Genomic DNA, 14,206 nt, shown 5'->3' on the forward strand with positions numbered 1-14,206 from the left:
TAAACGTGTAGAAACTTATCACTGAAGCGAAACGGTAACTCTGTGAGTTGCAATCACACATGGCAATGCCGTTTTCAGAGGTTCTTCCAGTTTTTGATCTGCGGATATGTCCTTTTAACCAAGGACCTCCATGAAGCTCCAAAATATCACTGTGCCGAATCAAGACAACAGTGGTTAGAAAACTCGTCGCGAGAAGGAAAGTGTTGGGAATCTGGTGAGGAAGTTAAGTCACATCAGAAAAGCAATCTATCAGAAGGCTTCTCTCTGTTATTATGTGCGGATATTTCCTTTTCCCATGGGCCCTATGTACTCCCAAATATCACTTTGCTAAGAATTGAACGACAAAGTGTTTAGCAAAATGTTCATGATCGGGAAGGGTGGAAAACTTTTGTGATTGAAGTCCCACATAAGAGGTGGGACAATGTTCAGACAGTTCTCCTCGTTATTATCTGCAGGATATTTCCTTTTTCACCTGGGCCCCTATGTGCTCCCCCAAATATCACTTTTGCAGATTCCATGAAAACGTGTTATCAACGCTGCTTCCTGAGTTCTAAGTTGTCACTCTGTGGATGAATTCACAGTGAAAGAGAATCTCAAGGACAGCTTTTTTCAGTTTTGAAATTGATAATTATTTCCTTTGTCAGCTTAGGCTCAATACGATCCCAAGAAGCCTTTCAGGTACCCAAGCAGTGCAAGTGGACCTGCTCCCTTGAAAACCTAAGCTGTTAATGAATCGGATTGAGTAATGAATTCCCAGATCACCGAATGCGCGAGTTGCTTATCGTGGTGTAGCCCCCTAGAGAAGCATTCACTTTCTAGCTCTCGCTTACATTCAGTAGGCAAGGCAGTTATGCCATTAATGTGTATGCAGAGAGCGCTTCATGCGCGTAGAGAGAGTACGTGAAGTTTCTCTGAAGGCTTCTTCAAAGTTTTCATCTGAGAATATTTCCTTTTCCACCATAGCCCTCAATGTGCTCCATAATATCACTTTGCAGAACACAAGCTAAGAGAGTTAGGAAACTGTTCCAAGAAGGAAAGGTTGGAACTCTGTGTGATGAAGTCACAGTTCAGAAAGCAATCTCTCAGAAAGCTTCTCTCTAGTTACTATCTGACGATATTTCCTTTTTCACCATGGGCCCCTACGGGCTCCCAATTCTCTCTTTGCAGATTCCACGAAAAGGGTGTTAGCAAACTGCTTCCTGATAACTAAGCTCTAACTCTGTGAGAAGAATTCACAGATCACAAAGAAGTTTCTCAGAAAGCTTCTTTCACTTTTTGAACTGATGATATTTCCTTTATCAGCGTAGGCCTCAATGTGGTCCAAAGAAGACCTTCTCAGGTTCCTCAAAAACAGTGATAATGACTGTTGCAGGAAACATAAGTGCAACTCTTTGAGATGAATTCACACATCACAAAGAAGTTTCGGGGAAAGCTTATTTCTAGTTTTCAACTGAGGATATTTCCTTTGTCACATTTAGCTTCGTTGCTTTCAAAAGTATCCCATTGCAGATTTCCAGAAAATTGTGCTAGCACAAAGAACACTGAAGGGAAAGGTGTAACCCTGTGATTTACATTCAACATCACAATGCAATTTCTCACAAGGCTTCTTTCCAGTTTTCATCTGAGGATATTTCCTTTTTCACCATAGCCCTCAGTGATCTCCCAAATATCACTTTGGAGAACACAAGATAACAGAGTTAGCAAAGTGTTCCTAGAAGGGAAGTGTGGAACTCTGTGTGGTGAAGTCACACATCAGAAAGCAATCTCTCAGAAATCTTCTGTCCACTTATTTTCTGAGGATGTTTCCTTTTTCACCGTGGACCCCTATGGTCTCCCAAATCTCACTTTGCAGATTCCACGAAAACAGTGTTAGCAAATGGTTTCCTGAGAACTAAGGTGTAACTCTGTAAGAGGAATTCACAGATCACAAAGAAGTTTCTCAGAAAGCTTCTTTCACGTTTTGAACTGATGATATTTTCCTTTATCAACGGAGGGCCTCAATGCGATCCAAAGAAGTCCATCAAGATTGCTCAAAAAACAGCGATAATGGACTGTTGCAGGAAACATAAGTGTAACTCCATGATATGAATTCACACATCACAAGAAGAGATTCTGGGAAAGCTTCTCTTCTAGTTTTCACTGAGAATATTTCCTTTGTCTCCGCAAGCTTCATTTGCGTTTCAGAAGTATCCCATTGCAGATTTCCAGAAAAACGGTGTTGTTAGCACAGTGAACACTGAAGAGAAAGGTGAAAACACTGCGAGTTACATTCCCACACACAATGCAGTTTCTCAGAAGGCTTCTATCCAGTTTTCATCTGAGGATATTTCCTTTTTCACCATAGCCCTCAAAGAGCTCCCAAATATCACTTTGCAGAACACAACATAACAGAGTTAGCAAACTGTTCCAAGAAGGGAAGTGTGGAACTCTGTGTGATGAAGTAACACATCAGAAAGCAATATCTCAGAAAGCTTCTCTCTAGTCATTATCTGTGGATATATCCATTTTCACCATCTGCAACTATGGGCTCCCAAATCTCACTTTGTAGATTCCACGAAAAGAGTGCTAGAAAACTGCATCCTGTGAACTAAATTGTAACTCTGTGAGAGGAATTCACAGATCACAAAGAAGTTTCTCAGAAAGCTTCTTTCTCGTTTTGAACTGATGATATTTCCTTTATCAGCGTAGGACTCCATGCGATACAAAGAAATCTTCTCAGTTCTTCAAAAACAGTGATAATGGACTGTTGCAGGACATAAGTGTAACTCTGTGAGATGAATACACACATCACCAAGAAGTTTCTAGGAAAGCTTCTTTCTAGTTTTCAACTGAGGGTATTTGCTTTGTCACTGTAAGCTTCATTGGGTTCAGAAGTATCGCCTTGCAGATTTCCAGAAAATTGTGTTAGCACACTGAACACTGAAGAGAAAGGTGTAACTCTGTGAGTTGCATTCACACATCGCTATACAGTTTCTCAGAAGGCTTCTTCACAGGTTTCATCTGCGAATATTTCCTTTTCCACCAGAGCCCTCAATGAGCTCCATAATATCACTTTGCAGAACACGAGTTAAGAGAGTTACCAAACTGTTCCAAGAAGGGAAGGGTGGAACTGTGTGTGATGAAGTCACACTTCAGAAAGCAATCTCTCAGAAAGCTTCTCTCTAGTTGTGATCTGAGGATATTTCCTTTTTCACCATGGGCCCCTATGGGCTCCCAAATCTCACTTTGCAGATTCCACGAAAAGAGTTTTAGCACACTGCTTCCTGAGAACTAAGCTGTAAATCTGTGAGAGGAATTCACAGATCACAAAGAAGTTTCTCAGAAAGCTTCTTTCCCGTTTTGAAATGATGATATTTCCTTTATCAGCGTAGGCCTCAATACTTTCCAAAGAAGTCCTTCTCAGCTTCTTCAAAAACAGTGATAATGGACTGTTGCCTGAAGCATAAGTGTAACGCTGCGAGGTGAATTCACGGATCACCAAGAAGTTTCTAATAATCTTCTTTCTAGTTTTCATCTGAGTATATTTCCTTTGTCACCGTAAGCTTCATTGCGTTCAGAAGTATCCCATTGCAGATTTCGAGAAAACTGTGTTAGCACACTGAACACGGAAGAGAAACGGGTAACTCTGTGAGTGCATTCCCACATAGAAAGGCAGTTTCCAGAAGGCTTCTTTCCAGTTTTAATCTGAATATATTTCCTTTTTCACCATAGCCCACAATGAGCTCCCAAATATCACTTTGCAGAACACAAGATAAGAGAATTAGCAAACGGTTCCAAGAACGGAAGGGTGGAACTCTGTGTGATGAAGTCACACATCAGAAAGCAATCTCTCAGAAAGCTTCTCTCTCTTATTATCTGAGGATGTTCCTTTTTCACCATGGGCCCCGAAGGGCTTCCAAATCTCAGTTTGCCGATTCCACGAAAAGAGTGTTAGCAAAGTGCCTCCTGAGAACTAAGCTGTAACTCTGTCAGAGAAATTCACAGATCACAAAGAAGTTTCTCAGAAAGCTTCTTTCACGTTTTGAACTGATATTTCCTTTATGAGCGTAGGCCTCAATGTGATCCAAAGAAGCAATTCTCAGGTTCCTCAAAAGAGTGATAATGGACTGTTGCAGGAAACCTAAGGGTAACTCTGTGAGATGAATTCACACATCACCAAGAAGTTTTTAGGAAAGCTTCTTGTAGTTTATCTGAGGGTATTTCCGTTGTCTCCATAAGCTTCATTGCGTTCAGAAGTATCCCATTGCAGATTTCCAGAAAATTGTGTCAGCACACTGAATACTGAAGAGAAAAGTCTAACTCTGTGAGTTGCATTCACACATCACAATGCAGTTTCTCAGAAGGTTTCTTTCCTGTTTCCATCTGAGTATATTTCCATTTTCACCATAGCACTCAATAAGCTCCCAAATATCTGTTTGCAGAACACAAGATAACAGAGTTAGCCAACTGTTCCAAGAAGGGAAGGGTGGAAATCTGTGTGATGAAGTCACACATCAGAAAGCAATCTCTCAGAATGCTTCTCTCTAGTTATTATCTGACGATATGTCCATTTTCATAATGGGCCTCTATGGTCTAACAAATCTACTTTGCAGATTCCATGAAAAGTGTGCTAGCAAACTGCTTCCTTTGAACTAAGATGTATCTTAGTTACACATCAGAAAGCAATCTCTCAGAAAGCTTCTCTCTTATTATTATCTGAGGATATTTCCTTTTTCACCATGAGCCCCTATGGGCTCCCAAATCTCACTTTGCAGATTCCACGAAGAGTGTTAGCAAACTGCTTCCTGAGAACTAAGATGTAACTCTGTGAGAGGAATTCACAGATCACAAAGAAGTTTCTCAGACCTTCTTTCACGTTTTGAACTAATGATATTTCCTTTATCAGCGTAGGCCTCAATACGATCCAAAGAGATTCTTCTCAGCTTCCTCAAAAACATTGACAACGGACTGTTGCCTGAAATAAAACTGTAACGCTGTGAGATGAATTCACAGATCACCAAGAAGTTTCTAGGAAAGCTTCTCTCTAGTTTTCAACTGAGGATATTTCCTTTTTCACCATGGGCCCCTATGGGCTCCCAAATCTCACTTTGCAGATTGCACGAAAGAGTGTTGGCAAACTGCTTCCTGAGAACTAATCTGTAACTCTGTGAGAGGAATTCACAGATCACAAAGAAGTTTCTCAGAAAACTTCTTTCACGTTTTGAACTGACGATTTTTTATTTTTCAGTGTCGGCCTCAATGCGATCCAAATTATTCCTTCTCAGGTTCCTCAAAAACATTGATAGCGGACTGTTGCAGGAAACATAAGTGTAACTCTGTGAGATGAATTCACACATCACCATTACGTTTCTAGGAAAGCTACTTTCTAGTTTTCATCTGAGGATATTTCCTTTGTCACCGTAAGCTTCATTGCGTTCAGATGTATCCCATTCCAGATTTCCAGAAATCTGTGTTAGCACAGTGAAGAGAAAGGTGTAACTCTGTGAGTTGCATTCACACATCGCAATGCAGTTTCTCAGAAGGCTTCTTTCAATTTTTCATCTGAGGATGTTTCCTTATCACCATAGCCCTCAATGAGCTTCCCAAATATCCGTTTGCGGAAGACAAGATAACAGAGTTAGCAAACTGTTCCAAGAAGGGAAGGGTGGAACTCTGTGTGATGAATTCACTAATCAGAAAGCAATCTCTCACAAAGTTTCTCTCTAGTTATTATCTGAGGATATTTCGTTTTTCACCATGGACACCTATAGGCTCCCAAATCTTAGTTTGCAGATTCCACGAAAAGAGTGTTAGCAAACTGCTTCCTGAGAACTAAGCTGTAACTCTGTGAGAGGAATTCACAGATCACAAATAAAATTCTCAGAAAGCTTCTTTCACGTTTTGAATTGATGATATTTCCTTTATCAGCGTAGGCCTCAATACGATCCAAAGAAGTCCTTCTCAGATTCCTCAAAAACATTGATAACGGACTGTTGCAGGAAACATAAGTGTAACTCTGTGAGATGAATTCACACATCACCAATAAATTTCTAAGAAAACTTCTTTCTAGTTTTCATCTGAGGATATTTCCTTTGTCACCATAAGCTTCATTGCGTTCAGAATTATCCCATTGCAAATTTCCAGAACACTGTGTCAGCAAACTGAACACGGAAGAGAAACGTGTAACTTTGTGAGTTGCATTCACACAACGTAATGTAGTTTCTCAAAAGGCTTCTTTCCAATTTTCATGTGAGAATATTTCGTTTTTCACCATAGGCCTCAATGAGCTCCCAAATATCACTTAGCAATACACAAGATAACAGAGTTAGCCAACTGTTCCAAGAAGGGAAGGGTGGAACTCTCTGTGATGAAGTCACACAAGAAAGCAATCTCTTGGAAAGCTTCTCTGTAGTTATTATCTGAGGATATTTCCTTTTTCACCATGGGCCCCTATGGGCTCCCAAATCTCACTTTGCAGTTTCCACGAAAAGAGTGTTAGCAAACTGCTTCCTGAGATCTATGCTGTAGCACGGTGAGAGGAATTCACAGATCAAAAAGAAGTTTCTCAGAAAGCTTCTTTCACGTTTTGAACTGATGATATTTCCTTTATCAGCGTAGGCCTCAATGCGATCCAAACAAACCCTCTCTGGTTCCTCAAAAGCAGTGATAATGGACTGTTGCAGGAAACATAAGTGTAACTCTGTGAGATGAATTCTCACATCACCAAGAAATTTCTAGGAAGGCGTCTTTCTAGTTTTCATCTGAGGATATTTCCTCTGTCACCGTAAGCTTCATTGCGTTCAGAAATATCCCATATCAGATTTCCAGAAAACTGTGTTAGCATCCTGAACACTGAAGAGAAAGGTGTAACTCTGTGAGTTGCATTCACACATCGCAATGCAGTTTTTCAGAAGGCTTCATTCCAGTTTTCATCTGAGGATATTTCCTTTTTCACCATAGCCCTCAATGAGCTCCAAAATATCACTTGGCAGAACACAAGATAACAGAGTTAGCAAACTGTTCCAAGAAGGGAATTGTGGGACTCTGTGTGATTAAGTCACACATTGGAAAGCAATCTCTCAGAAAGCTTCTCTCTAGTTATTATCTGAGGATATTTCCTTTTTCACCATGGGCCCCTATGGGCTCCCAAATCTCACTTTGCAGATTCCACGAAAAGAGGGTTAGCAAACTGCTTCCTGAGAACTAAGCTGTAACTCTGTGAGAGGAATTCACATTACACAAAGAAGTTTCTCAGAAAGCTTCTTTCACGTTTTGAACTGATGATATTTCCTTTATCAGTGTAGGGCAAAATGCAATCCAAACAATTGCTTCTCTGGTTACTCTAAAAGAGTGATAATGGACTGTGGCAGCAAACATAAGTGTAACTCTGTGAGACGAATTCACACATCACAAAGAAGTTTCTAGGAAAGCTTCTTTCTATTTTTCATCTGAGGATATTTCCTTTTTCACCCATAAGTTCATTGCGTTCAATAGTGTCCCATTGAAGATTTCTAGAAAACTGTGTTCGCAAACTGAACAGTGAAGAGAAACGTGTAACTTGGTGAGGTGCATTCACACATCGCAATGCAGTTTCTCAGAAGGCTTCTTTCCAGTTTTCATCTGAGGATATTTCCTTTTACACCATAGCCCTCAAAAGGACCCAAATATCAGTTTGCAGAACACAATATAACAGAGATAGCAAACTGTCCCAAGAAGGGAAGAGTGGAACTCTGTGTGATGAAGTCACACATCAGAAAGCAATCTCTCAGAAAGCTTCTCTCTAGTTATTATCTGATGATCATCTTTTTTCACAAGGGGCCCCTAAGGGCTCCCAAATATCACTTTGCAGATTCCACGAAAGGAGTGTTATTAAACTGCTTCCTGAGAACTGAGCTGTAACTCGGCGAGATGAATTCATAGATCACAAAGAAGTTTCTCAGAAAGCTTCTTTCTAGTTTTCATCTAAGGTTATTTCCTTTGTCACTGTAAGCTTCATTGCGTACAGATATCCCATTGCAAATTTCCAGAAAACTATGTTAGCAAACTGAACACTGGAGAGAAACGTGTAACTCTGTGAATTGCATGCACACATCACAATGCTGTTTCTCAGAAGGCTACTTTCCAGTTTTCATCTGAGGATAATTCCTTTTTCACCATAGCCCTCAATGAGCTCCGAAATATCACTTAGCAGAACACAAGATAACAGAGTTAGCAAACTGTTCCAAGAAGGGAAGGGAGGAACTCTGTGTGTTTAAGTCACACGTCAGAAAGCAATCTCTCAGAAAGGTTCTCTGTAGTTATTAACTGAGGATATTTCCTGTCACCATGTGCCGCTTTGGGCTCCCAAATCTCACGTTGCAGATTCCACGAAAAGAGTGTTAGCAAACTGCTTCCTGAGAACAAAGGTGTAACTCTGTGAGAGGAATTCACAGATCACAAAGAAGTTTCTCAGAACGCTTCTTTCACGTTTTGAACTGATGATATTTCGTTTATCAGTGCAGGCCTCTATGCGATCCAAAGAAGTCCTTCTCAGGTTTCTAAATAACAGAGATAATGGACTGTTGCATGAAACAAAAGCGTAATTCTGTGAGATGTATTCACACATCACCAAGAAGTTTCTAAGAAAACTTCTTTCTAGTTTTCATCTGAGGATATTTCCTTTGTCACCATAAGCTTCATTGCGTTCAGAAGTATCCCATTGCAAATTTCCAGAAAACTGTGTCAGCAAACTGAACACTGAAGAGAAAAGTGTAACTCTGTGAGTTGCATTCACACATCGCAATGCAGTTTCTCAGTAGGCTTCTTTCCAGTTTTGATCTGAGTATATTTCCTTTATCAAAATAGCCCTCAATGAGCTCCCAAATATCACTTTGGAGAACCCAACGCAACAGACTTAGCAAACTGTTCCAAGAAGGGAAGGGTGGAAATCTGTGTGATGAAGTCATACATCACAAAGCAATCTCTCAGTAACCTTCTCTGTAGTTATTATCTGAGGATATATCCTTTTTCTCCATGGGACACAATGGACTCCCAAATCTCAATTTGCAGATTCCCCGAAAAGAGTGTGAGCAAACTGCTTCTTGAAGTCTAAGTTATAAGTCTGTGAGATGAACTCACAGATCAGAAAGAACTTTCTCAGAAAGCTTCTTTCACGTTTTGAACGGAGGAAATTTCCTTTATCAGCGTAGGCCTTAATGCGATACAAGGAAGCCCTTCTCAGGATCCTCAAAGACAGTGTTAATGTTCTGCTCCATGAAACATAAGTGTAACTCTGGAAGATGAATTCACACATAACCAAGAAGTTTCAAAGAGAGCTTCTTTCCAGCTTTCATCTGTGGATATTTCCTTTGTCACAGTAAGGTTCATTGCGCTATGAGGTATCTAATTACAGATTTCCGGAAAACTGTGTTAAAAAACTGATCACTGAAGAGAAACGTGTAACTCTGTGAGTTGGATTCACACATGGCAATGCAGTTTCTCAGAGAGCTTCTCTTTAGTTATTATGTAAGGATATTTCCTTTTTCACCATAGCCCTCAATGAGCTCCCAAATATCACTTTGCAGTATCCACGACAACAGTGTTAGCAAACTTTTCCAAGAAGGGAAGGGTGGATCTCTGTGTGATGAAGTCACACATCAGAAAGCAATCTCTCAGAAAGCTTTTCTCTAGTTATTATCTGAGGATATTTCCTTTTTTACAATGGGCCCCAATGGACTCCCAAATATCCCTTTGCAGATTCCACGATAAGTGAGGTAGCAAACTGCTTCATGAGGCCTAAGTTGTAACTCTGTAAGATGAATTCAGAGATAACAAAGAAGTTTCTCAGAAAGCTTCTTTCTCATTTTTATTGGAAGATATTTCTATTGGCCCCATTGTTTTCAAAGGGATCCGGAATATCTGTTCTCAGATTCCACACACATAGGCCTAGGCCACTGCCCCACGAAATACAGCTGTAACTCAGTGAGTTGAATTCACACATCGCAAAGCGGTTTCTCAGAAAGCTTCTTTCTTTCGTAAGACGAGGTTATTTGTGGTCTCGGAGAGACACCATGTGACCTACTGCAGATTCTGCGAAAACTCTGCTAGCCAGCTTCTCAGTGAAAACAATGATGGACATCTGTGGGCTGAATTCACCCACAACAAAGAAGTTTCTGAGAAGGCTTCTCTGCAGGTTTCTCTGAGGATAGTTCCTTATTCACCATGCGATTCACGATATCCAAGACATCACATCTGAGATTCCTCAAAATGAGTGCTAGGAAACTCCCCCGAGAAAGGATGATGTAACACTGTGAAATGAATTCACATATCATAAAGCAGTTTCTCAGAAAGCTTGATTCCGCTTTTTCTTGGAGGATATTTCTTTTCTCCTTCCATTCTTCAAAGCCATCTGAAATATCACTTCTCGGAATTCACGGAAACAGTCCTAAGAAACGGCTCCAAAAAACACTGGCGAAACTCTGTGAGATGAAGTCACACATCAGAAAGCAATCTCTCAGAAAGCTTCTCTCTAGTTATTATCTGAGGATATTTCCTTTTTCACAAAGGGCCCCAATAGGCTCCCAAATATCACTTTGCATATTCTACGAAAAGAGTGTTAGCAAACTGCTTCTTGAGGCATAGTTTGAAACACTGTGAGATGAATTCACAGATGAGAATGAAGTTTCTCAGAAAGCTTGTTCCACGTTTTGAACTGATGAAATTTCCTTTATCAGCGTAGGCCTCAAAGCGATCCAAGGAAGCCCTTCTCAGTTTCCTCAAAGACAGTGTTAATGGACTGCTCCACGAAACATAAGTGTAACTCTGTGAGATGAATTCACACATCACCAAGAAGTTTCTACGAAAGCTTCTTTATAGTTTTCATCCGTGGATATTTCCTTTGTCACTGTAATGTTCATTGCGCTATGAAGTATCTAATTGCAGATTTCCAGAAAACTTAGTTAGCAAACTGATCACTGAAGAGAAACATGTAACTCTGTGAGTTGCATTCACTCATGGCAATGCATTTTCTCAGAAGGCTTCTTTCCAGTTTTGATCTGAGGATATTTCCTTTTTCACCATAGCCCTCAATGAGCTCCCAAATATACCTCTGCAGAATCCACGACAACAGTGTTAGCAAACTGTTCCAAGAAGGGAAGGGTGGAACTCTGTGTGATGAAGCCACACATGAGAAAGGAATATCTCAGAAAGTTTCTCTCTAGTTATTAGGTGAGGATATTTCCTTTTTCACCATTGGCCCCTATTGGCTCCCAAATATCACTTTACTGATTGAACGAAAAGAGTGTTAGCAAACTGCTTCCTGAAGTCTAAGTTATAAGTCTGTGAGATGAACTCACCGATCAGAAAGAAGTTTCTCAGAAAGCTTCTTTGACGTTTTGAACGGATGAAATTTCCTTTATCAGTGTAGGCCTCAATGCGATCCAAAGAAGCCGTTCTCAGTTTCCTCAAAGACAGTGTTAATGGACTGCTCCAAGAAACATAAGTGTAACTCTGTGAGATGAATTCACACATCACCAAGAAGTTTCTAAGAAAGCTTCTTTCTGGTTTCATCTGTGGATATTTCCTTTGTCACCGTAAGGTTCATTGCACTATGAAGTATCTAATTGCAGATTTCCAGAAAACTGTGTTAACAAACTGATAACTGAAGAGAAACGTATAACTCTGTGAGTTGCATTCACACATGGCAATGCAGTTTCTCAGAAAGCTTCTCTTTAGTTATTATGTGAGGACATTTCCTTTTTCACCATAGCCCTCAATGAGCTCCCAAATATAACTTTGCAGAATCCACGACAACAGTGTTAGGAAACTGTTCCAAGAAGGGAAGGGTGGAACTCTGTGTGATGAAGCCACACATCAGAAAGGAATCTCTCAGAAAGCTTCTCTCTAGTAATTATGTGAGGATATTTACTTTTTCACCATGGGCCCCTATGGGCTCCCAAATATCACTTTACAGATTCCACGAAAAGAGTGTTAGCAAACTGCTTCCTGAAGTCTGAGTTATAGGTCTGTGAGATGAACTCACAGATCAGAAAGACGTTTCTTAGAATGCTTCTTTCACGTTTTGAACGGATGAAATTTCCTTTACCAGCGTAGGCCTCAATGCGATCCAAAGAAGCCATTCTCAGAGACCTCAAAGACAGTGTTAATGGACTGCTCCACGAATCATAAGTGTAACTCTGTGAGATGAATTCACACATCACCAAGAGGTTTCTAAGAAAGCTTCTTTCTAGTTTTCATCTGTGGATATTTCCTTTGTCAACGTAAGGTTCATTGCGCTATGAAGTATCTAATTGCAGATTTCCAGAAAACTGTGTTAACAAACAGATCACTGAGGAGAGACGAGTAACTCTGTGAGTTGCATTCACACCTGGCAATGCAGTTTCTCAGATAGCTTCTCTTTAGTTATTATGTGAGGATATTTCATTTATCATCATAGCCCTCAATGAGCTCGCAAATATACCTTTGCAGAATCCACGACAACAGTGTTAGCGAACTGTTCCAAGAAGGGAAGGGTGGAACTCTGTGTGATGAAGCCACATATCAGAAAGGAATCTCCCAGAAAGCTTCTCTCTAGTTATTATGTGAGGATATTTCCTTTTTCACCATGGGCGCCTATGGGCTCCCAAATATCACTTTACACATTCCACGAAAAGAGTGATAGCAAACTGCTTCCTGAAGTCTAAGTTATAAGACTGTGAGATGAACTCACAGATCAGAAAGACGTTTCTCAGAAAGCTTCTTTCACGTTTTGAATGGAAGAAATTTCCTTTATCAACGTAGGCCTCAATGCGATCCAAAGAAGCCGTTCTGAGATTCCTCAAAGACAGTGTTAATGGACTGCTCCACGAAACATAAGTGTAACTCTGTGAGATGAATTCACACATCACCAAGAAGTTTCTAAGAAAGCTTCTTTCTATTTTTCATCTGTGGATATTTCCTTTGTGACCGTAAGGTTCATTGCGCTATGAAGTATCTAATTGCAGATTTCCAGAAAACTGTGTTAACAAACTGATCACTGAGGAGAAACGTGTAACTCTGTGAGTTGCATTCACACATGGCAATGCAGTTTTTCAGAAAGCTTCTCTTTAGTTATTATGTGAGGATATTTCCTTTTTCACCATAGCCCTCAATGAGCTCCCAAATATACCTTTGCAGAATCCACGACAACAGTGTTAGCGAACTGTTCCAAGAAGGGAAGGGTGTAACTCTGTGTGATGAAGCCACACATCAGAAAGGAATCTCTCAGAAAGCTTCTCTCTAGTTATTAGGTGAGGATATTTCCTTTTTCACCATGGGCGCATATGGGCTCCCAAATATCACTTTACAGATTCCACGAAAAGAGTGATAGCAAACTGCTTCCTGAAGTCCAAGTTATAAGACTGTGAGATGAACTCACAGATCAGAAAGACGTTTCTCAGAAAGCTTCTTTCACGTTTTGAATGGATGAAATTACCTTTATCAGCGTAGGCCTCAATGCGATCCAAAGAAGCCGTTCTCAGATTCCTCAAAGACAGTGTTAATTGTCTGCTCCACGAAACATAAGTGTAATTCTGTGAGATGAATTCACACATCACCAAGAAGTTTCTAAGAAAGCTTCTTCTAGTTTTCACCTGTGGATATTTCCTTTGTCACCGTAAGGTTCATTGCGCTATGAAATATCTAATTGCAGATTTCCAGAAAACTGTGTTAACAAACTGATCACTGCGGAGAAACGTGTAACTCTGTGAGATGCATTCACACATGGCAATGCAGTTTCTCAGAAAGCTTCTCTTTAGTTATTATGTGAGGATATTTCCTTTTTCACCATAGCCCTCAATGAGCTCCCAAATATGCCTTTGCAGAATCCACGACAACAGTGTTAGCAAACTGTTCCAAGAAGGGAAGGGTGGAACTCTGTATGATGAAGCCACACATCAGAAAGGAATCTCTCAGAAAGCTTCTCTGTAGTTTAGGTGAGGATACTTCCTTTTTCACCATGGGCTCCTATGGGGTCCCAATTATCACTTTACAGATTCCACGAAAAGAGTGTTAGCAGACTGCTTCCTGAAGTCTAAGTTATAAGTCAGTGAGATGAACTCACAGATCAGAAAGACGTTTCTCAGAAAGCTTCTTTCATGTTTTGAACGCATGAAATTTCCTTCATCAGCGTAGGCCTCAATGCGATCCAAAGAAGCCATTCTCAGAGTCCTCAAAGAGAGTGTTAATGAACTGCTCCACGAAACATAAGTGT

This window comes from Rhinopithecus roxellana, chromosome 11 (assembly GCF_007565055.1).
Source record: "Rhinopithecus roxellana isolate Shanxi Qingling chromosome 11, ASM756505v1, whole genome shotgun sequence".
Lineage (NCBI taxonomy): Eukaryota > Metazoa > Chordata > Mammalia > Primates > Cercopithecidae > Rhinopithecus > Rhinopithecus roxellana.